General features: G+C 42.4%; 1 long non-coding RNA gene across 10 annotated transcripts in view; it reads right to left on the reverse strand.

Moving 5' to 3' along the window:
- The window catches only part of LOC109563412 (uncharacterized), a 47,934-nt gene that overhangs the window by 19,967 nt on the left and 6,049 nt on the right, over positions 1-21,918 (reverse strand). For 3 of the 10 annotated variants that reach the window (XR_011568233.1, XR_011568229.1, XR_011568230.1), the window contains exons 3-6: positions 15,729-20,525; positions 13,838-13,961; positions 4,819-5,021; positions 1,729-1,858 (exon numbers count right to left, since the gene is read on the reverse strand). This is a non-coding gene — a long non-coding RNA (uncharacterized lncRNA). Of the gene's footprint in view, positions 1-1,728; positions 1,859-4,818; positions 5,022-5,065; positions 5,158-10,983; positions 13,393-13,837; positions 13,962-15,728; positions 20,526-21,918 lie in introns of those variants that run through there. The other 7 variants (XR_011568238.1, XR_011568237.1, XR_011568234.1 and 4 more) reach the window with 7 other exon arrangements.

The raw sequence follows: 21,918 nt of genomic DNA on the forward strand, positions 1-21,918 counted from the left end.
AAAACCTATTCAGGCAGGCTAGAGGATTTCCAAAGGAGTTTGTAGGTTGAAACACTGTCACACCCAGGAATTATTAACTGGAGCTGTAAGCTAACTCTTTTTTCAGAGAGAGGTAGTGGGGGACAGCCCCCTGTAAAGTCAGAGGTGTAGGTGAAAGCACAAAGCAGAAAGTAGGCAGACTCTGGTTTTGGGGGTAGATGCTCGAGAATTTCCAGGGGGACTCCTGAGGCTCGATCCCGCCTTTGCGTATGCCGAGCCTCCTTCCTCATGACCTTTGCCACAGGCGGAGCTCACTCCCCGAAGTCATCCCCTTCTCCTCCTGCCCCCGATCCCTCCCAGCATCGAGTCTTTTCCAATGAGTCAACTCTTCGCATGAGGTGGCCAAAGTATTGGAGTTTCAGCTTTAGCATCAGTCCTTCCAAAGAACACCCAGGGCTGATCTCCTTTAGGATGGATTGGTTGGATCTCCTTGTAGTCCAAGGGACTCTCAAGAGTCTTCTCCAACACCACAGTTCAAAAGCATCAATTCTTTGGTGCTCAGCTTTCTTTACAGTCCAACTCTCACATCCCTACATGACTACTGGAAAAACCATAGCCTTGACTAGATGGACCTTTGTTGGCAAAGTAATGTCTCTGCTTTTGAATATGCTATCTAGGTTGGTCATTACTTCCCTTCCAAGGAGTAAGTGTCGCCATCATCAAAAAGTGTACAAACAATAAATGCTGGAGAGGGTGTGGAGAAAAGGGAACACTGTTGCACTGTTGGTGGGAGTGTAAATTGATACAGCCACTGTGGAAGACGGTATGGATATTTCTTAAAAAAAAAACTAGGAATAAAACCACCATGTGACCCAGCAATCCCAGTCTTAGGCATATACCCTGAGGAAACCAAAATTGAAAGAGACACATGTATCCCATTGTTAATTGCAGCACTATTTACAGTAGCTAGAACATGGAAGCAACCTAGATGTCCATCAACAGATGAATGGATAAAGAAGTTGTGGTATATAGACACAATGGAATATTACTCAGCCACAAAAAGGAACACATTTGAGTCAGTTCTGATGAGGTGGATGAACCTAGAACCTATTATACAGAATGAAGTGAGTCAGAAAGAGAAAGATAAATATCATATTCTAACACACATGTACAGAATCTAGAAAAATGGTACTGAAGAATTATTCACAGGGCAGCAATAGAGAAACAGACATAGAGAATAGACTTATGAACATGGGGAGAGGGGAGGAGAGGGTGAGATGCATGGAAAGAGTAACATGGAAACTTACGTTACCATATGCAAAATAGATAGCCAATGGGAAATTTCTGTATGGATTAGGAAACTCAAACAGGGGCTCTGTATCAATCCAGAGGGGTGGGATGTGGTGGGAGATGGGAGGGAGGTTCAAAAAGGGAGGGAATATATGTATACCTATGGCTGATTCATACTGAGGTTTGACAGGAAACAACAAAATTCTATAAAGCAATTATCTGTCAATAAAAAAGTAAATTAAAAAGAAAAAATAATGCTTTGTACACTTAATTTGTTATTGGGAAAAGTTCATGCTAAATGTTCTTACCACAATAAAATTTTAAAAGTTTGACTTAGTTTTAAAAATCATGCTGTGGGAGCAGTGAGGATTTAAAGGGAGAATCAATGTGGGTCCAGAAAAGGTAGTGTGTTTTTATAAAAAGCATATTCATGTGAACTGGCTGAGAACTGTTACTTACCATCTTCTTGGGCGCCATCTGCATCTCCATTGGTGAGGACAGTGAGTCCTGCTCAGTAGCACACTTCAGCATTATTGCTGCCACCACCTATTCCACAGCCAGGCTCATCTTTATCTAAAGTCTGAAGTATCTGTTCAGAAAGAAAATCACTCCCTCAAAAACAACATTCAGTGGCTATTACGGGAAACAATTGACTTACGGATACTGTTCAAGTCATTCACTGACTGAATATTAAAATCTAATTCTCCAGTTTTCCCAGCCTTTCTTGATTTCCCTAGTTTTCACCTCATGTATCTACAGATACACGCTGTTCAACAGCTAAGCCTTTAGGCGTATAACACTGATATGGAACTTCCTAGAAAATCGTTTACACTCTCCTTTCTTGGAGCTTTATGCAACGCATTAACTAATAAGATATCCTTTGAGCAGTTGAATGAATGAACGAATAAGTAAATACTGACTACCCCTCATGGTCCTTACCAGCCCTAGTTTCTAGATTCTGAATCAGATGACACCCTCTAGTTTACTGTTCCACTCAGGATAGAGCGGAGCACAGAGGGCATAAGGATACTCAATGAATTATTTTTGATGAGAAGGGTTGATTCCTCATCAAAATTTGTGACCATGATTTGTGGCACCCAAAAGAAGTTTTTATGGGTTATTAGGGGACATGACTGAGTGACTTCACTTTCACTTTTCACTTTCATGCATTGGAGAAGGAAATGGCAACCCACTCCAGTGTTCTTGCCTGGAGAATCCCAGGGATGGGGGAGCCTGGTGGGCTGCCGTCTATGGGGTCACACAGAGTCAGACACGACTGAAGTGACTTAGCAGCAGTAGCAGCATCAGGGGATAGGAGGGGGAAAGGGCAGGTGAGCAAAGAGAGATTCATGGCTGCAGCTTTCATGGGTAACCATGTAGTTTCCCAAACCAGGTCCCTATTTTCTGCTCCCCTCTTTATCACTTTTCCAATTAATTAATACACTCGACTCACCAGAACTCTAGTATTTTCAGTCATATAACTTCCCTGGAGTGAGCAAGAAACTTTAGTTTTATGCATTAGCTTAAAATGTACCCTCTCCCAAAGTCAGTAAGGTTATTGCTTATTCCAACGAATGGCTTAATAAACACGATGGTGTCATCAGTCACTGAAAGGAAGATAGTTTGGGATTGGTTGCACCTGAAAGTTTGTTGCTGAATGTAGATTGAATTATGTTTTAATTTATTCCCAGAGAAAACTGCATTTTAGCATTTCATTGAGGCTATTCCCAAATATGTGTTCATCTAATACAAAGTAATTAGCAAGTAATTTAACTGGACAGTTACCCTTTGTATACCTATAAGGATAACTAAAGGGGTTGACTCTAACCAACCAAGTTTGTTTGACTCTACTCTATGCAGAGATTAGCAGCAGCAGCAGATCTAAAATTAATTGAAAAAGAAAGTATCTTAGTGTGAGATTATTAAACAGTCATTCAAGAGGAACTCCACTGGGGAGAGTATCTGCGGCCCGCCTGGAGCTGGCCACCTCACGTTTCTGCAGCATTTAGGCAGAGTGGGCCCGACACTCCTGCTCTGCTGCTTCCCTGTGACAAGACAGTGGGCCAGCGCACAGGCTGCAGGGACTGTGTGTTGAGTCACGTGGTTTAGAAGTTGGTAAGATGAACCTGGGAGTCTCCTCTCTGTGCCAAAGTGTACAATTCTGCCCTTGCTGCTGCTGCTGCTACTAAGTCGCTTCAGTCGTGTCCGACTCTATGCGACCCCACAGACGGCAGCCCACCAGGCTCCCCCGTCCCTGGGATTCTCCAGGCAAGAACACTGGAGTGGGGTGCCATTGCCTTCTCCGACAATTCTGCCCTTAGAGGAAATCTAAAAATACACAGCAACAAATGTGCCTCAGATTGGGTCTAATGCTGAGCTATGAACTAGGAAGGTGATAAAACGGAAGAGAACTGATGTTCATCAAGCATCTTCTATACATCAGGCACACGTTCTTGAACACATTCAACCCTCACAGCTGTATATTGCGGCTTTACTAACCCCACTTAGTAGTTACAGAAATGGAAGCTCACAGGTGTAAACTGTCCCCTTAGATTAAAAGGTACCTCTCTCAGAATCAATAAGGTTATTGCTTATTCCAACAAACGGCTTAGTAAACAAGATGTTATCAGTTACTGAAAGAAAGATAGTTTGGAATTGTTTGTATTCAAAGGTTCGCTTCTAAACGCAGATTTATCGAGGCAGGAACCTTGATCTTGTTGACTCAAAGCTCAGGCCTTTTCCAGTATATCATGCTGCCATCCTTGCTAGTGTATATTTTCAAAAGCTATGAAAAGTGCTTGGAATCACTGTATCTGTCCTTGAGCATAGGACTTAAACTCTTCCCTTTGTAAACATGGTGTGTTCTTGAGGAATGTTGGCAAGGCTTAGCAGTCCAATGCTCGGTAATGCTCTGCTTGGCCATAAAACATTGCTGAGGTCACTGATGAGTCTGGGGACTGAACGCAGGCTCTGATCAAATCCTGAGCATTGTGTCCTGGAAGGAAGATCTGTCTAGGAGTCAGAAGATCTTGAAGGAAATCCTAAAACCACTAACTACCTGTGAATATGGCAGGTCACTCAGCCTCTCCAGGCTGTTTCACTGTCTGCTGAGCTCAAAAAGGTGTCATCAGACTCTGTGGAGAAGATGTTTGTGAATGTGTTCTATGGACTCTAAGGCATGATGTAAGTTCATCCATTCATTTGCTAAATATCCACTGGATACTGCCCTGTGCTGGGGCTTCCCTGGTGGCTCAGCAGTACAGAATCCACCTGACAATTCAGGAGAGGGGGGTTTAATCCCTGGGTCGGGAAGATCCCTTGGAGAAGGAAATAGCGATCCACTCCAGTATTCTTGCCTGGGAAACCCCATGGAGACAGGAGCCTGGAAGGCTACAGTCCATGGGGTCACAAAGAGTCGGACACAACTTACCAACTAAACGACAGCAACAAGTGCTGTGTGTCGGGTAAGGAATATCGAAAGGATTATTTCCGTAAGTAAAGAAAATGTTGCAAGCAGGGGACTAGATGCGAGTAAGATACTGAACTTACCACATAATTGTAGTGTGTAATCTTGTCAACGTATGGACTTTTAGGGGTAACCGTTATGCTCAGATGTTCTCCCACAAGCAAACTCTTGTACCTGTCTGTCCAGCTAAGCGAAAGGAAACTTTGGCTGCGTGATGAGTAGGCTACTGCTTGATAGTCACTGCTGGCCTAATATTCTCCTGGAAGGCCTGGTCATCATTTCTAACCTAAAGAAGATAGTGTCAAAAAAATGTAAAACCTGATACTTTACTTTGCATTGCTAGTAATGATGACGGTGGTCGTAGTGGCGGGGGTGGTAATCATCAGCACCTAGCTAGCATTCACTTAGTGCCAGGTCTGGTTCTGTGAAAACATTTTATGAGAAGGTAAGTTAGCGTTCCATTGCCTTAATCATGATAAGCTATGTTATCAAGTAACTACAGAAAGGCTACTGATTTTAAAAAATAATAAAATTATATGTGAATGTCTAGCCTAACTGTGGAAGAGTCCAGTGAAGTAAAATAGAGGAAAGATCCCAGGGACCTCCCTGATGGCCCAGTGGTTAAGAAATCTGCCTTGCAGTGCAGGGGATGCCGATTTGATCCCTGACTGGGGAACTAATATCCTACATGCAGTGGAGCAACCAAGCCCGTGCTACAGATACTGAGCCCGCATGCTCAAGTCTGTGAGCCACAACTAGAGAGCCCAGGTGAGCCTGCATGCTCCAGAGTCTACGTGCCACAACTAGAGAGCCCAGGCGCCCCAGCCACTGAAGCCTACATGCTCTGGAGCCCACACACTGCCCACACACCACAAGTAGAAAGTCCATCTCCACAACAAAAGATTCGCATGATGCAATGAAGATTCCACGTACTGCAACTAGACCCGACATAGCCAAAATAAATAAATTAAATAAACAATATAAAGAGAGAGAGAGAGAGAAGATCCTAGACCTAGGGCTGACCTTCTTTCTTAAATGACATGCCAACTTACTGACTCATTTCCTTCTGCCATAGGCTAGTAGGAATTAGGAATTTGAGGAGTGGGAAAATGTGGGTAGGAATGTGGCAATTGTTCTTAAAAGTTAATAGCAATGTTGGTTGTGAATGGAAATAGTGGTGAATAATCTCCCTACTTCTCAGGAAAGGGACAGGGAGAAGAATCTAGGAGAGTAAACATCTGTTCATGATGGCAAAGTACAGGGTAGTGGGGAACTCATAAATACAAGAGTTATGCTGTGCCAGCTCAAACAAGAGATTGGAACTATCTGTGTTTTTCCTGAAGCTGAAAATTTTGATATTATTTGCTAGTGAAGGTAATATGACAACTAATGAACAAAAGAACAAAGAAAACACAGTTCATGCTGTTAGAGTAAAGGGAGACTGTGACACTTGGCTCTTGTGTAGGTCTGGAAAGAGAAATATGCATTTAGCCAGTCAATACTTTATGTTCCCTAATAGTAGAAGAAAGTGGGGAAAACCATTAGACTATTCAGGTATGACCTAAATCAAATCTCTTATGATTATACAGTGGAAGTGAGAAATAGATTTAAGGGACTAGATCTGATAGATAGAGTGCCTGATGAACTATGGACGGAGGTTCGTGACGTTGTACAGGAGACAGGGAACACGACCATCTCCATGGAAAAGAAATGCAAAAAAGCAAAATGGCTGTCTGAGGAGGCCTTACAAATAGCTGTGAAAACAAGAGAAGTGAAAAGCAAAGGAGAAAAGGAAAGATATAAGCATCTGAATGCAGAGTTTCAAAGAATAGCAAGAAGAGATAAGAAAGCCTTCCTCAGCAATCAATGCAAAGAAACAGAGGAGAACAGCAGAATGGGAAAGACTAGAGATCTCTTCAAAAAAATTAGAGATACCAAGGGAACATTTCATGCAAAGATGGGCTCGATAAACGACAAAAATGGTATGGACCTAACAGAAGCAGAAGATATTAAGAAGAGGTGGCAAGAATACATAGAAGAACTGTACAAAAAAGATCTTCACGACCAAGATAATCACAATGGTGTGATCACTCACCTAGAGCCAGACATCCTGAAATGTGAAGTCAAGTGGGCCTTAGGAAGCATCACTGTGAACAAAGCTAGTGGAGGTGATGGAATTCCAGTTGAGCTATTTCAAATCCTGAAAGATGATGCTGTGAAAGTGCTTCACTCAATATGCCAGCAAATTTGGAAAACTCAGCAATGGCCACAGGACTGGAAAAGGTCAGTTTTCATTCCAATTCCAAAGAAAGGCAATGCCAAAGAATGCTCAAACTACTGCACAGTTGCACTCATCTCACATACTAGTAAAGTAATGCTCAAAATTCTCCAAGCCAGGCTTCAGCAATACATGAACCATGAAATTCCAGATGTTCAAGCTGGTTTTAGAAAAGGCAGAGGAACCAGAGATGAAATTGCCAACATCTGCTGGATCATGGAAAAAGCAAGAGAGTTCCAGAAAAAACATCTATTTCTGCTTTATTGACTATGCCAAAGCCTTTGACTATGTGGATCACAATAAACTGGAAAATTCTTCAAGAGATGGGAATACCAGACCATCTGACCTGCCTCTTGAGAAACCTGTATGAAGGTCAGGAAGCAACAGTTAGAACTGGACATGGAACAACAGACTGGTTCCAAATAGGAAAAGGAGGACATCAAGGCTGTATATTATCACCCTGCTTATTTAACTTATATGCAGAGTACATCATGAGAAATGATGGGCTGGAAAAAGCACAAGCTGAAATCAAGATTGCCAGGAGAAATATCAATAACCTCAGATATGCAGATGACACCACCCTTATGGCAGAAAGTGAAGAGGAACTAAAAAGCCTCTTGATGAAAGTGAAAGTGGAGAGTGAAAAAGTTGGCTTAAAGCTCAACATTCAGAAAATGAAGATCATGGCATCTGGTCCCATCACTTCATGGGAAATAGATGGGGAAACAGTGAAAACAGTGTCAGACTTTATTTTTTGGGGCTCCAAAATCACTGCAGATGGTGACTGCAGCCATGAAGTTAAAATACGCTTACTCCTTGGAAGGAAAGTTGTGACCAACCTAGATAGCATATTGAAAAGCAGAGACATTACTTTGATAACAAAGGTCCGTGTAGCCAAGGCTATGGTTTTTCCTGTGGTCATGTATGGATGCAAGAGTTGGACTGTGAGGAAAGCTGAGCGCCGAAGAATTGATGCTTTTGAACTGTGGTGTTGGAGAAGACTCTTGAGAGTCCCTTGGACTGCAAGGAGATCCAACCAGTCCATTCTGAAGGAGATCAGCCCTGGGTGTTCTTTGGAAGGAATGATGCTAAAGCTGAAACTCCAATACTTTGGCCACCTCATGTGAAGAGTTGACTCATTGGAAAATACTCTGATGCTGGGAGGGATTGGGGGCAGGAGGAGAAGGGGACAACCGAGGATGAGATGGCTGGATGGCATCACTGACTCGATGGACGTGAGTCTGAGTGAACTCCGGGAGTTGGTGATGGACAGGGAGGCCTGGCGTGCTGCGATTCATGGGGTGGCAAAAAGTCGGACGTGACTGAGCGACTGAACTGAACTGAACTGAACTGAATAGTATGTCAGGAACTATGGTAGATGCTGGGGACACAAAGATGAACAAGACAGACACAGCTCTTGCCCTCAAGAAACTTGAAATCCATGAGACTTTCATGGAGTAAGAATACCTCCCTTGATCAGCAGAGGGTAGTTAGAGAAGGCTCCTTGGAAGATATGATTTAATAGCTGACCCCCAAATATGTAGGCGTTAGAGAATCAAAAAACTGGGAAGGAGAGTCTAAGGTGGGTAAAAAGGCCTTGTAGCAAGAGGCAGCAGAACATTGCTGCTGCTGCTGCTAAGTCGCTTCAGTCGTGTCCGACTCTGTGCGACCCCATAGACGGCAGCCCGCCAGGCTCAGCCATCCCTGGGATTCTCCAGGCAAGAACACCGGAGTGGGTTGCCATTTCCTTCTCCAATGCATGAAAGTGAAAGGTGAAAGTGAAGTCGCTCAGTCGTGTCTGACTCTTAGCGACCCCATGGACTGCAGCCTACCAGGCTCCTTCGTCCATGGGATTTTCCAAGCAAGAGTACTGGAGTGGGATGCCATTGCCTTCTCTGAGCAGAGCATTAGGGAGCTGCAAATTGTCCAGTGTAGCTGGGGTTTGAAGTGCCGGGAGCCGGTGAGGCATTCCGCTCGTGACAAAGGTCATGAGGAAGGAGGCTCGGCATACGCAAAGGCGGGATCGAGCTTCAGGAGTCCGCCCGGATATTCTCGAGCATCTACCCCCCAAAAAACCAGAGTCTGCCTACTTTATTGCTTTGTGCTCTCACCTCTGACTTTACTGGGGGCTGTCCCCTACCACCATCTCGCTCTCTCTGTCAGAGAGTTAACTTTCAGCTCCAATTAATAAAGTTCCTGGGCAATTAGGAGTGTTTAAATCCAAACCCCTCAGATGGCTCTCTAACTCGCCTGACAAGTTTACCCGGACTCCTGCAGCTATGCATACGATTGTTTACAGTCTCCCAGCCTCGAGAGGCACAGGAAGCTTAAGATATTCAAATAGCTTTAGAGCCTCTCAGAGAGTTAGAAACTGTCAGAATAAACTAGTAAAGGATTTCATTGATGAGCCAATGCTTGTTGCCAAGTTTTCACATCCCCTGAATTGTATCCTTGAATGTGTATTAATTAATATAGTTGGTATGTAGAAAAAATAAGTAGTGGCCTTGGTGTTAGTAACTTTAGACACTTAAGGTAATAAATTCTTTCCTTTGTTGTAAACCCATTACACATCCGCCCTATAGGAATGCAATTTTATCTTTGGAAGATGGCGCCAAACCTTAAAATAATTACTCTTAGAGAAAATAAGTCTTTGTTGATAAGTCCTTGTCAAGAGTCATAAAATGTTAGTAGGCCTTCTGGCCAGAAGATGATGTAAATCACCTAAACCATTTGTATATGATAAATTTGCAGGAAAGAAACCCTGGTTTTTGATAAGAATCAAAGACTGCTGACTTTGCATCCCCTATTATCCTCTATATGTAACTTAGAGTATAAAAGCCCCTGTTAAAAATAAAGCTATGGGCCTTGCTCACCAACGCTTGGTCTCCCCATGTCATTCTTTCTTTTAACTTCCAGCTGAGTCTCCATCTGGAGCGCGGAACCCACCACGCTTACTAATTATGCCTGGGCTTCTAAGACCCACTCGAGAGGGTGAGGCACCTTCCGCTATTCGAGAGGGTGCCTGCGGCGTACATAAGTGGTGCAAACTTCTTGTCTTGAAGTTTTATTGGTCTCCCGCGTAAACCAAGCTACTCAGCTTCTTTTCTCCACTGAATTTTCCTACTGAGCTATCCTCATTCTATTACTCTTTATATCTTTGATAAATAAATAAATAGTCACCAACGCCGTCTCCCCTTCGAATACCCTGGATCAGCCGGGGCTGGTCCTCGGCATTGAAGGGTGATAGAAAGAGTGGTGACTAATGAGTTTGGAGAGGAGAACAAGGGGTCAGTTGGGATGAGATTTGTGTCAGAGAAATCACTCCATGCCCTTGCACAGTGAGGACAGTGGCTGGGAGGAGGGTGACGAACTGGCTGGCTGTGGGGCCATTCACTAAAACAGGCAGGAGGAGGAGGCCCAGGCTTGAGGCTGGCAGGCAGTACTCAATTTTGGACAAAACGATGTTTATTCTTCTTCAGAAGAGCAAGAAAAAGATATGAAGAGACAGTTCTATAAGAATCTTGAGTGTTCAGGATGAGTCTTCAGTATAAGCTATGGGAACCATAGAGAAAAATCTCATGTAGGAAGAGAAGAGAGTCGAGAGGAACCCTGAGGATCACCCTCATTTAGAGGGCAAGTTAGGGATTATGGCTTCAAAATGGAGACTATAAAGAACAAAACAAAACAAAAAAAAGCAAGGAAATGTGGAGTCCAAGGGCCCACACCAGGTTATACGCAGTGCCCCCTGAAAGAGAATGTAGGCTATTCTTTAGTAGAGTTAGCATGGGACTTGAGGGAGAAACGATAATAGCTGGAAATAATGGATGAAAGAAGACTCTATTTGTGTGCTTGTATTCCACTGGCAATTCTTACCCTAAATTGTCCAGATCTGAATAGCACTATTTAGCATAAGAAGAAAAAAGTTATTTCTAAAATATAAAATTGACAAACTCATACCCTTTACGTGATACTCAGTACATTAAGTTATATTTCTTGTGCCCGTAAGTCAAAAGTTTCAGAGAAATTGACTAGACTTACATATAAAATTTCCCTCATCTTTCCTGTATTCTAGCTCCCACACAGACTGAAGGGCTGTTAGAAAATGCAACAAATGAGAACTCGGCTCACGTGAAACTCCAGAGCTGTCACATCAGAGGGAATATTAACCATAAACGAAGCTAGTCCATCAATATTATTTGTTGTACTTTTTCTTGGAACCAGATCTGTCTTTTTCTGAGTTTTATCCACTGTTCTTGCTTTCAAGGTTACTGGTCCCACGAAATGGGCAAACACATCCCTCACCTGGACCTATTGGGCCAAATTCATTTCAGTAGTAAATGTTGAACCTTTTACAAAAGGAAAACCTAGACTAAGCCCCAAGCAAAACGTTGGCAGAATTTAGTTCAGTAGTCAAATGTGGATCTCTTAAGTTGGTGCTTTAACCACTTCAGGGATATATAATATGAATTACATTCAATTCAATGTATAGATATTGCTTTTTTAATAAGAACCTGACACTGTGCCATGTGCTTGTATGTAAGCTGCGTGTGTGTGTGCGTGCATGCGTGTGAACACGTGCGTGCACACCTGTGTGCTCAGTCATGCCACTGACTGGGTGAAATGATTACCGTGTGTAGACTGCTGTTTTTCATCACAGACGTGGTGATTGGCTTGTACTATTCCTCACCCCCACGATGAACACCCCTACGGTCTGTCCAACGTAATAGATTTTATAATCATCTAACCTAGATAGCATATTGAAAAGCAGAGACATTACTTTGCCAACAAAGGTCCGTCTAGTCAAGGTCTAGTATGGTTTTTCCTGTGGTCATGTATGGACATGAGAGTTGAACTGTGAAGAAGGCTGAGCGCCAAAGAATTGATGCTTTTGAACTGTGGTGTTGGAGAAGACTCCTGAAAGTCCCTTGGACTGCAAGGAGATCCAACCAGTCCATTCTAAAGGAGATCAGCCCTGGGTGTTCTTTGGAAGGAATGATGCTAAAGCTGAAACTCGAGATCAGCCCTGGGTGTTCTTTGGAAGGAATGATGCTAAAGCTGAAACTCCAGTACTTTGGTGACCTCATGCGAAGAGTTGACTCATTGGAAAATACTCTGATGCTGGGAGGGATTGGGGGCATGAAGGGAAGGGGATGACAGAGGATAAGATGGCTGGATGGCATCACCGACTTGATGGATGTGAGTCTGAGTGAACTCCGGGAGTTGGTGATGGACAGGGAGGTCTGGCATGCTGTGATTCATGGGGGTCGCAAAGAGTCAGACACGACTGAGTGACTGGACTGAACTGAACTGAACTGAACCTTGATGGAAGTACTCTTGCCTGGAAAATCCCATGGACAGAGGAGCCTGGTAGGCTGCAGTCCATGGGGTCGCTAAGAGTTGGACTGAGTGACTTCACTTTCACTTTTCACTTTTGTGCACTGGAGAAGGAAATGACAACCCACTCCAGTGTCCTTGCTTGGACAATCCCAGGGACGGGGCAGCCTGGTGGGCTGCCGTCTATGGGGTCGCACAGAGTCAGACACGACTGAAGCGACTTAGCAGCAGCAGCAGCAGCAGCAGCAACCTTTATGGAATATGGAATCCCAGGTTTCAGGAAAAGTGAAGTAGCAACCAGATCCAGTGTGTAAGGAGAGAGGACATATTTGACATCAGTTAGTTTGGTTTCTTGGAAGAGTCTACCTAATGGAATAATAGGTTGATCAATCTGAGAGTTTGACAAGCACAATGTAGTCCATTAATCTGCACAGGAGCCCACTCTCATTTTCTATTTCTTAATTTGGATAAGGAGATGCCATTCGTCAAACCCTTGGTCATTTCACGTGCAATTGTGAATCTAAGTTCGGATTATTGCCATGGTTACCCTGAAAGAATCTGGCCATTCCATGAACCAGTAAAGTTAAATTTGCATGAGGTTGGTGAGATGCTCATTCCTCAATTTCAACTACAGTATCCTGCTGCAGGGGCTTCCCTTGTGGCTCAGCTGGTAAAGAATCCACCTGCAATGCAGGAGCCCCCAGTTCAATTCCTGCGTTGGGAAGATCTTCTGGAGAAGGGATAGGCTACCCATTACAGGATTCTTGGGCTTCCCTTGGTAGCTCAGATGCAATTCAGGAGACCTGGGTTTGATCTATGGGTTGGGAAGATCCCCTGGAGGAGGGCATGGCAACCCACTCCAGTATTCTTGCCTGGAGAATCCCCATGGACAAAGGAGCCTGGTGTGCTTCGGTCCATGATGTCGCAAAGAGTCGGACACAACTGAGCGGCTAAACACAGCACATCCTGCTCCAGACTGTTTATCAGATCATTCATCCCTCATCCCTCTGTTTTTTTCAAGTAACGGAGCAGAATGTCAATAATCCTGTGAGAAGAGACACTCACTTGTGAAATAGTTGGTTATCATCTCCAAGGCAATATTCAAAAATGTACCAGGTAGTGTGGTAGAAAATATATGTTAAATATTTAATAATATGTAAGCAAACACTCAAGTGACTCAGGAATGCTTTCATATGTGAATAATTATAATATATCATTTGTTTGTTGCAAGCAAAACTGTCTGGTACCAGCATTACCTGTTCTTTTCAATGACTTAAAAGGCTCTCCTTTACATGTGGGAGTAGGGGTCATCACTGCAGAAAGATGTCGTTCATGAGCATTTCCCCTGCACAGAGCTGACGGATAGTAGAGCATATCTGGTAACTGTATTTGCCCAACATTGCACCAATAATAAGTTTCAGATTTCTATCTGAACTTTGGAAAAAGAAAGAAATGTGAGAAAAGAATTTATAGATCAGTTTGGAACTCACCTGTACTTTCTTGGACTTCCACAAAAATATTAAGATACTTGTTATTTAAATCTTTTAGACTTTCATATGACAGTTTTTCAATTACTTCTGAGGTGTTAATGATTTGTGCAACTCCATCAATCCACTGTTTTTGAAAGGAGGACAAAAATGTAGAAGATACAGTATTAGAGAATAATTCACTGCTAGGGATTAACAAACCCACTCCAGTGTTCTTGCCTGGAGAATCCTAGGGACAGAGGAGCCTGGTAGGAGGCCGTCCATGGGGCCACACAGAGTCAGACATGACTGAAGCAACTTAGCAGCAGCAGCAGCAGCAGCAGGGATTAACAAATTGGCTTTCATCAGCCTGCAAAATCTTCACTTAACAATGACGTTATAGTTCCAGCTAGGGGTAATACAAAGCATAAGCTTGATTCTATGGCATACATATTTTTAAAGTTATTTATTTTTAGCTGAAGGATAATTGCTTTACAACATTGCTTTGGTTTCTGCCATACACCAACACCTATGGCATGTATTTTTAACTGACTAATATTTAGGTCATTTCTTTTAAGCTTGAAGCCTCCGGTCATGGAGAAATAACCCTGGGCGAGGCTGAAAATCTCTGACTCAAAACCATGTCTCATCCTGTTCAGAAACTGAGACTATAATTTGCAATCTCTATCTGATGGAAGCTCACCTCAGGTCCAGGATACCATATCTATAAAGGGAGAAAACTGCCTCTGGGAGTAGGTTTTAGCAAACTCAAGCCTCAAAATGGAAGACAAACATCACTGCAGTTTTTCTGCTTTCGTTAACAGAACTTCCCCAAGTCCCAAGCATTAGTGGTTTTGTTATGTTCTGTTTGGCCCTGTGAACTCCTGGGGGTGAAAGCTCACTTTTAATCTCTACATTAAGAGATTAAGTGATGAACTGACCCCCAATTCTCCGTTTCTATGAAGGTAACTCGATTTCTTCCTTATCTTTGTTTTCTGTGTTGCTTCAAGCATCATTTCCTTTCTGCTGTCATTTAAATTTCCTCTTATCCCAAAAGAAACAGAAACTTTAGCTTCAGTTACATTCTTATTGTAAGAATACCTGTTTTAAAAGAATTACCCCCTTTTTTGATAAATCGATTATTGCAATGAGATATAGATGTATTTTTATTCCTATGACAAATGAGGAAATTGAATCCCAGAGGTATAAAAAGAGCTTACTCAAACTTCGCACAGTTTTTACGTTCATGGCGAGTTAGTGGAGAATGAACTAGAACCCAGGTCTCCTATTTGTGAGAGGCCACACTTCTTCCATACCACAGCAGATGTGTCTCCCGAGTGATACTTTTAGCAAAAGGGGTGACATCATCTTCCTAATGTGTACTGGAGCTGTTATTTTTAATTTAGCCTCATATTTTTCCTTTGAGTCAAAGAAAAACATTAACTTTCCTTATTTAAATATTAAACAGGCAAGCCAGTGCTCCCATGAATTTGTCTGCCAAGTGTGATTTCTGGGCCTGTTCAATCAATTCCATAACCACTTTTCTTAATTAAGTTGTATGATCAATTAATATTAACAAATAAGTGAATATTTTCATATCATATTTTTAATACTTAAACAGTTACAGTCACCTGAACAGCCACCATGATATTTCAATCTTTAGGATTCTTTGCTTGTAAGATTGTTAAACAACAGTAAGACTGGAATCAGCAAATGCCCTTCAGGCAAATCTCCTTGAACCCACTTCCCACAGCTATGGCAGATATTATTAACCACAGTATTTTTGACATTGAACCTCAGAGGCTTTCTCAACACAAGACCCCAGGCAAGCACTATAAGTCATTTTTTTAACTCTTGAATGGAAACTGCTTGACATTCAGAGGCTAAATGAATCTGAAAATAATAATTTTCTTACCTAGGTTTTATAGTAATCTTGAAGTCCTCAAAGATTTTATGGCTAATGAAGAAATTCTCTAGTTCTACTAAGATAAAGAAGTGTGGTTTCACTGAATGTAAACCTAAGCAAAAAAGAATTATACAGTTTAAACTATATTTGTAACTGTATTTCAAACAAGAAACTTTAGCACAATAAGCTAGAGTAGCATCAGTAACAGATATTTCCCTCCTCATCATGAGGGTCATCAGTACCCAAGGAGGTCTCTTCATCCTTCCCTAAGGGGTCAAGCTCATCTCTCTACTCCAGCAGTCATGTCCTTACTAAAGCATGTGTGTTACTATCAAATTATGAGCTGCACAAGGATGTCTTGATCTTGTTTATCTTCATAAAGCCTTTCACGTATTAATAATGTCTGACAGATATTTATTAAATTGCATCTTGTGTTTAGCAATTCTCTTCCATTCAGTGTCCAAAGTATGAGCATAAATCGCATATCGGAGAGACATCTTTTAGTTATTAACTGTAGAAAATGACTTTTTCACAAAAATGAATTAGAACAAAGGGGAGTTTTAGACTTTCCAACTCTTTGATACTATAATTCACAAATAACACTTCTGACCACTTACAGATCTAGGTGTTTTCCTTATGCCTGTCCTGGAAGTGATTCTGTGTTTCACAGTCCTGTTTATCATGCACTGCTCTGCAGGCTGATCACCCAAGGGGAGAAGGCTGCCCTTCAGAGAGAAAGGAGCCTTGGCTCAAGGGTGACCAGGGCAGGTGGTGAGGGGCTGACTGTTCAAGGGTAGTGTGAGTGTCTCACTCTTCCGGCTGCCCTTTCTGTGTCAGAGAAAAGTACCCTCTGGCACACTGGCGAAAAACAGAGCAAGGACTTGGTAACTACGAGCCGCGTCCAAGAGTGCTATTAAACAACTCCAAAGTTGAGTTTAATTGGTTCAGAGTGCCTTGGGTTGCTGTGGTTTTAGCATGTTAAATATTTCAGATTTGTACATATGCTTGCCCTTTCTTCTGGAGAAGGCAATGGCACCCCACTCCAGTACTCTTGCCTGGAAAATCCCATGGGCAGAGGAGCCTGGTAGGCTGCAGTCCATTGCCGGGGGCCAGCGTGAGAACCTCCACCCGTGGCAAAGGTCATGAGGAAGGAGGCTTGACATACGCAAAGGCGGGATCGAGCCTCAGGAGTCCCCCTGGAAATCCTCGAGCATCTACCCCCATAACCAGAGCCTGCCTACTTTACTACTTTGTGCTCTCCCCTACACCTCTGACTTTATGGGGGGCTGTCCCCCACCACCTCTTTCAGAGAAGGAGTTAACTTAGAGCTCCAGTTAATAATAATTCCTGGGTGTGATAGGAGTGTTTCAACCTACAAACTCCTCTGAAGGGTCTCTAGCCTGCCTGACAGGCTTGTCCGGTCACATGTGATTGCTCAAAGCCTCCCAACCACGAGAGGCACGAGATACTTTAAACCTTCTAAAAACAGGTTCCTTAGAGAAGTTAGAAAACTATTAGTATAAGTATAGTGGGCTGATTAGAAATTGTATTGGTGAAGGGTTTTTCATTTGTTGAGCCAATGTTTACTGCTAAGTCTCCACATCCCCTGCCCTTATACACATTAGTGAATATATAGAAGAAATAAGTATTAACCTTTGATATTAATTATGTTAGACCTTAGGCTAAGCAAATTCTTTCCTTAATTAAAACCCACTACACCCTCACCCTATAGGAATGTAACTTTATCTGGTACCTTCAGAAGGTGGCGTCTGTTTCAAAAATAATCACCCCTGGAGAAATAAGTGTTCTGGTTGACTGACCACTGTCACAAGGAGAGGGTCATAAATTGTCAGCAGGCCCCCCTGGCCAGAAGATAATGTAACACCCCTAAGACCTCTGTATACATTTGTACGAAGCACCTGACTTTGATAAAAGTCAGGACTGCTGTCCCCACGTGACTTTTGTATAACATCTCAGTGTATAAAAACAGACTCTGGAAAAATAAAAAATGGGATCAGTTCCTCAAAAGACTGGTCTCCCCATGTCGTTCTCTCTCTCAAACTCTGGCTGAGTTTCCATCTGGAGCACGAAGCCTGCCAAGCTTACTAATTTTGCCTGGGCTTCTAAGATCCGACTGGAGAGGCCTCAGTGTCTCTCCTTCAGGAGAACGGAAGGATGCCTGTGGCCTACCTAAGTGGTGCAAGCTTCTTGTCTTGAAGTTTTATTGGTTTCCCACGTAAACCAAGCTACTCAGCCTCTTTTCTCCACTGAATTTTCCTGCTGAGCTATCCTCATTCTATTACTCTTTATATCTCTAATTAATATTTAATTAAAGCTATCGTACCCTGATCGCCGAAGCCGTCTCCCCTTCGAACTCCCTGGATCAGCCAGGGCTGGACCTTGGCAGTGCATGTGGTCACGAAGAGTCGGACACGACTGAGTGACTTCACTTTCACTTTTCACTTTCATGCATTGGAGAAGGAAATGGCAACCCACTCCAGTGTTCTTGCCTGGAGAATCCCAGGGACAGGGGAGCCTGGTGGGCTGCCGTCTATGGGGTTGCACAGAGTCGGACACGACTGAAGTGACTTAGCAGCAGCAGCAGCAGCCCTTTCTTCATTATAAACACCTCTCTGCCTCGCTCAATCTGATGGGCGGAAATCATCGTTTAAATAGCTTTAACAAATTTATGTAAGAGCATACACGTTAACATTCCAGTAAATGCCTCTGAGAAGTGAACAGAAGGAAATATAAGAAAACTGCTAGTAAAATTAATATAGATAGTTCCAAAATAAGTATATTTTGTAATTGTCTAAACACATCATCAATTTTTAGGACTGATAGGAGGGAGCACTGGCTTGGGATTCAGAGGAGGCATTCTGCATTCTCATTCTCAACCGTACAAAGTGGCTGTGAGAACCTAGATCAGTCTCCCCGTTTCTCCGGGGTCTGATTCTTCTTACCTGGACTCATCTTTAGATGAGTAGGTCATCCTTAAGAGAGTCAAAGAACTATGGATCTTGCAAGAACAGTATCTGATCCTACCTTCTTATAGGACTTGACCTTTGCAGAACGATGATAAGAAACTAGGGTCCAGAGAGTCGAGTGACTGAACTGAGGTGAGCCGGGCCGTGAGTCCCGGGCCTGTGGCCTTCTGACTCCCAGGCCACCCCTGTCCCCACCCCTCAGCCCTTTATTTCTTAACGAGTTCTTGGTCAACAAAGTTATTGAGAATGGTTTAGTGAAAACATACATTGGAAATCTCAGTAATTTATGAGAGATTACCATGATTTTTAATCTCAAAATACGCAGTTCCTGTTGTTGTAAAGTCCTCTTTGTATTTAGCTTTAATTGTCCATAAGCCATACCTGTGAAAGTGACACATTTAAAATTTTAGATATCATCAAATAACATATCTGTAATTCACCCAGTGATTGTAGCTAATATTCATATAGGCACTGGTATGTGCTTTACATATGTTGACACACTGCATCCTCACCAAAATACTAGTGAGTAGCTTGTATTATTATCTCCACTTTGTTATCAGAAAAATGAGGCCCAGAGAGGTAAAATAGCTTGCCCAGGAACACACAGCTAAAAGGTGGTAGAGCTGGGATTTAAACTTGGTCATTTCAGTTCCAAAGTTCTTGGCCACACTCCATCTAATTAATATACCATATTTGAAAAATGTTTTAAAATCATAAACAAAAAGTTATTTTAAGAAAAGTTGTATACATACTGAAATTTACGTTATTAGTTCATTTTCTAGGATACAATATATACATATTGAGCTAGAAAATATTTTTCACTTAGTGGCATTGATTACACAGTTAATAAAGCAATCTTAAAGTTTAATCATACTAATAGATATATTATATAGTATACTAGAAAATCGAGACATCATTTCTAGGACCATTTAGTCAGGTTAAACGTGTCAAAATAATATAAGTATATAGCTTTGGAAATTTTACAATTTAAGGCCAGTTTTTGAGCTGCAGCATTATATTATAGAAGGAAAGAGTAAGGATGAATCTGGTCATTAGTGAAATCTGGGTTTCCATTTCAGCTCCACCATCAAAGGCTGTGTGGTTGAACAAGCTTATACATTTCTCTGAGCCTAAATTTCCTTATATTGAGAATAGGAATGATATAGGACTTAGCAAAGTGCTCCGCACATAACAGGAGAACCATAAATGTCCCTTCCCTCACTGCTTTGAAGTGTTACATTTTCAAGGCATTACGCAATGTAGAAGCCTCAAATCACGCCTCAGAATATCTTCCAAGTTTTAAGAATAAATGTCAGAGAAAATTCCAAAGCATCTATGTAATATTAAACACTGCTAGCAGACATCTTCCATTTGCACGTTTTTTCCTCTTTTGTATTCATGCTCAACATTTTAGGAGTATGGTCAATCTGCCAGTGTCTAGTCCCTGGACTTTGCTGTGGAAGGTGCCCACTAAATTGAATGAACGGTCTAGCATGGTGCTTAGAGCTGGCAGTTGTTGCATCAGTACCCCCATCTCAGTGTGGAAGAGTCCCAGCAGGTGCCACCCTCCATTAGGTAGGAAGGACATTCACTGGCATGTTCAGATTAGCCAAGGAACATCAGCATCTTTCAGTCACATGCTGATGGCTCCATCAGACTGTTCAATAACCCAGTTACCTTCACTGCTTTTAAGAGAAACAACTGTACCAACAAATCATTTAAAATACTTAGGATTAGATGGAATCTTGAAGCCAGGAAAACTCATAATTCCAGTAAAATTTTTTTTTGTTGTCTCAGCAACTTCTGACCCTTCTGGATCCTTTGAATGAAAAAAAAAAAGTTTCATTTTTTAAAACTATCTTTAAGTACAGAGGTCACACATTGAGCATAATATGTAATTGGTAGTTCTTATAGAAATATTCATTAAGCTCTATGAAACTTTGTTGAAACTGAGCCCATATGGTGTTTATGTGGATTTGAGGCGATGGCTGTCAACTGGTCAGGCTTGTTAACAAAGACTAATGTCTAAGGCAGAAAGGCACATTTTCAACAGACAAAAGAAGCACAGTAGATATCTAGAATATGTTAAATAAACTCCCAGTGAGGTTCTTCTCCACCATGCTTCTTCTTGAACAGGACCTCCAGGATAATTTTCAAACACTGCTTACACGATGTCATGCCATGCCCGAAAGACTTCCTGGGCTCCCTTTGTCTTCAAGATCACCTTGGACAGTGCCACAGCAATGGCCTCTGACCTGTTCAATGTCTTCTCTCCGTGGGGCATTCTAACAAGGGAACGATGGGTTCCGTGGGGCCATTTACCTCTATGACAAGTTCATCTGAACCTGCTGTCCCCTCCAAGAACTTCCACGGTGTAAAATAATCCACCAAAGCTGCCACTGATTCTCCTGGGAGTTTCCAGGCCTGGCAGCCGCCAGTCCACTCACTGCCATGGTCATCTCTGTACCTTGCTTCTTCCTGGCTCCAGACCTCTGCACCTTTAACATGGACCCAAAACGTGGTCCAACGTCTCTCTATCAAACCCTCTCTGTGGTTTAAAGGCCTCTCTCGGTCTTAAAGACCAAGCTCAGGACCTGCTTTCATCCTTTCATAATTCCCTCCAGAGTAATCTAATAATCATCTCCGGCACTTCCTTCCCTTCGGGCTGATCTGCTACTGGTCCTACAGCATCCCCTACTCGGCTTACTGTGGTATGTGTGCTTATTAGCCCTTCTGAACTCAAACGCTTATGAAGGACACATCCCATAATCCCCCAAATAAATCAAGAAAGGCTAAGTGTGGAAGCTCTGGAGAAAGACCTGGATTTGAAGCCTGATTCAGCTAATAATGATGAGTATAACCTGAGTGGCTACTTAATTTCTCTAAGCCTCAGTCTTTTCGTCTATAAACAGGAGATGGTTATATTGACGCTATAAGGTTGTCGTGATGATACAAGGCACACCGCGCACTTCTCACTGGTACCACAATTGTACTGCTACAACCCTCGGCACATCTACCCACGCTTCACAAACGACGAGAGGGTATGAGCTAATATGACTCACTTAAGAGTGTAAAAGACCACCACGAAAAGGCGTTCTTTAACGGGGCCATCAAAACGTATTTCTACTAACATTAAATTTACACACAAAAAGTCAGTCAGGATAACGGAAGTGTAAAATTACCAATTGTACCCACAATAGATGCTAAATATA

The sequence above is a fragment of the Bos indicus genome, chromosome 8 (assembly GCF_029378745.1).
Source record: "Bos indicus isolate NIAB-ARS_2022 breed Sahiwal x Tharparkar chromosome 8, NIAB-ARS_B.indTharparkar_mat_pri_1.0, whole genome shotgun sequence".
In the NCBI taxonomy this organism is placed as follows: Eukaryota; Metazoa; Chordata; class Mammalia; order Artiodactyla; family Bovidae; genus Bos; species Bos indicus.